Source organism: Babylonia areolata, chromosome 29 (genome assembly GCF_041734735.1).
Source record: "Babylonia areolata isolate BAREFJ2019XMU chromosome 29, ASM4173473v1, whole genome shotgun sequence".
Classification (NCBI taxonomy): Eukaryota; Metazoa; Mollusca; class Gastropoda; order Neogastropoda; family Buccinidae; genus Babylonia; species Babylonia areolata.
Genome location: NC_134904.1, coordinates 8382592 through 8386015, shown reverse-complemented (window position 1 = coordinate 8386015; position 3424 = coordinate 8382592).

Genomic DNA, 3424 nt, shown 5'->3' with positions numbered 1-3424 from the left:
ACATTGTCGGGAATGGCCAGAGGGCAAAACTGATGCGGAAGTGAAACTACTCATAGAAGAAAACAGTAAAGAAGAGGACATCATCATATACACAGATGGCTCAGTCACCAAAGACCGATCCGGTTGGGGATTCACTGCGAAACAAAATGGAAAAACAGTTAGGGAAGAGAATGCTGCCTACAAAGTCACAACCTCCAGCCTAACGATGGAAGTTGAAGCTGCGACACATGCCCTCCAGTGGCTATCGTCCATCCATATGCCCGGAAACCAACATGCCATGATTCTAACAGACTCAATGAACCTCATACAGAAAATTGAAAACGGAATGGGAAGCCCAGAGTGGCATAAGGCAATGCGCAACTTTCAGATAAAAAAACTCACATGGTCATACTGCCCGGGACATGCAGGTGTTAAGGGAAATGAGCGAGCTGACAGACTTGCTGGTAACGCAACACCAACGAGCGGCCTACATCTAGGAAAATCGGAAATCCTCAGAAAAGTCAAAGAATATCAAAAAGAACAGGTACAAGGCCATCACACCATCGATCGCCTCAAAGAAATAAAAGCAGAGAGAGGGAGTGGCCGTAAGTCTAACATGAAAGGTAGAGCACGATGCCTTGCTAATCAAACAAATATCGGCATCATTTCCAAACCAACATTGCGCAAATTTCTTCAAAACGGAACAGAGTCTCTGTGGGCTTTCCCAAATACAATAGACTGAGCAACACACTATACGCCACGTTCTTGGCATCAGAGATCTTTTCCCATCCCTCTTGCGGCCAGTCAGTGGCAGCCTCTGTGCGTGTGTGTATGTGTGTGTTTGTGTGCATGTGTGGGTCTGTATTTTTGAGTGCGTTTGTGCATGCGCGAGAGTGTAAGTGTACACAAGTGTCAGTAGAGGTCTGTGCACGTGCGTGTGTGTGTGTGTGTGTGTGTGTGTGTGTGTGTGTGTGTGAGGGGGAGGTGGGGGTGCATATATATATATTCACACATGCCTGTGCAACTCAAAATGAATGTAACACCATGGTCAAGTTTGCCGACGATACTACTCTAGAATGACTGATTACGAACAGTGATGAGTCAAAATATAGGGAAGAAGTACTGGAACTTGTCAGCTGGTGTGATCAAAACAGCTTAGAACTCAACGTATCAAAAACCAAAGAATTAATTCTAGATTTCAGGAAGACCAGATCTGACCCCTTACTACTTGTCATTAAAGACAAGCAAGTAGAGATCATCAGTGACTTAAAATTTCTCGAACTGATTATTTCCAACGATTTGAAATGGGAGAAAAATACGGGAAAAAATGTTAAGAAAACACAACAGCGCCTGTACTTTCTTCGGCGCCTCAAAAAGTTCGGAATTGAAAAAGAAATCATGGTTGATTTCTACTGACCGAGCAGTCGTTGAAAGTGTGTTAATCTTCGCTATTACTGTTTGGTACAGAAACATTTCCAAGGCAGAAGTTGCAGCCCTTAACAGAATCGTAAAAACTGCCACCAAGATTACCGGGGCTGATCTACCTTCTCTAGAAGACATATATTATAAGCGGCTACTCAAAAAAGCAAAATCAATCAGCCAGGACGAATCACATCCAGCTTTTGGGATTTTCGAGATGCTCCCCTCTGGTCGACGGTGCAGAAGTATAAGGACGAAAACCAATCGCTTCGCCAATAGCTTTTCCCCAAAGCAGTCAAAGCCATGTCTCTCGAACAAATCCTGTATGATAAATAGAATTGTGCAACCAACAACCATCTACCTGAAGATCTAGTCATCAGCCCTATCCACATGTAATATGCAGCTTCTGTTCAAACGTGTGTGTGTGTGCAGTGCGTGCATGTGTGAGTATGCACAAGTTTTTATATTGATATGCACTTGTATATATCCTAATTTCTACTGTATCTGTGTTTGTGTATGCTTTTCGATTTATGTTCGTATCTTGATATGTACTATCCTCCCCAATATTCCTTGTGACCCCGGTACACTTCGTAATAAAGACATATTCTATTCTATTCTATTCTTCTATTCTAGTTATCTCTGCGTTTCCTTGAGAAAGACAGAACGAAGAATGAAAGAATCAGAATGACAAATATTATGACACCATAAAGATTTTAATTTAAAATAAAATAAAATAAAAACTCCCTCTCTCTCAAATCCACCACCGCCACCATCATCAACAACAACAACAACAACACACACACACACACACACACACACACTCATACAGAGAGAGAGAGAGAGAGAGAGAGAGAACAAGCAGAATATGAAAGCCAGTGTGGTGGTCAGTTGTTATCACAGCACGTGATGTTTGTTGGTCAGTGACACAGTGGGTCAATCCCTGTGTGTTGGTTAACACAGCCTTCCTCCAAGCTATCTGCTCTGAGGGTTAGGGGTTTGATTCCAGGCTATCTGCTCTGAGGGTTAGGGGTTTGATTCCAGGCTATCTGCTCTGAGGGTTAGGGGTTTGATTCCCTTATCTGTCACCTGACGGGGGCGACGTGGCAGTGGCCATCTTGTGACTCCTCAGAGGAGGGTATATAATGAGGGTGGTTTTCAGCTGGACTGTGGTTCTGTCTACTGACTGTGTACACTGGTTGGGCATCATGGAGGTGAGAGAGAGAGAGAGAGAGAGAGAGAGAGAATGGCAGGCAGACTGCTTTTAAAAATCCTCGACATTTTTTTTTTTTTTTTTTTTTAATCTTTGACTTTTTTCTTTTTTTTAAGGACATCGTATTATTGAAGTAGGAGTTGCTACTGTACACGCAGAAGGCTTCTAATGATATGACTTGAATTTCAGCTCTCTTTTCTGTAAGTGGAATTAAGAATTAAAAAATTGGCGTGTCCGAAAGTTAACTGTGAGGTTTAACATTCTGTGATGTGACTGTGGCACTGTCATCTGATCTCACGGTTGTTGTTTTTTTGGTCATTGTTTTTGTTTTTACTGAGTAGTAATTTGTTTATTATTTGTTCTCCATTTGCTGTTATTTCTAAATGTTGGATATATTTTTATAATGTCTGATTTATACCAAAGAATTTCGGAGCAGTACCAGTAGAACAAATACAACAAACCAACACTAAAGAAGAAGATAACAGAATATCGCCATAATCGTGAAGGAAAACAATATCTTTAACTTGAAATAAAATTGACGTGGACTGAAACATGAGTGGGTGAACTGGTCTATGTATGTTATTTTCAATATTTTAGACTGGACTAAACTTTGACGTGGAAAGTAGCAGACGCAGGTGAATTAACGTTGTTTTAATTGATCTGTCAACATTACTTTTTACACTGGGTGAATTAACGTTGTTTTAATTGATCTGTCAACATTACTGTGTGTCTTACACTGGGTGAATTAACATTGTTTTAATTGATCTGTCAACATTACTCTGAGTCTTTTTACACTGTGTAAATTAACGTTGCTTT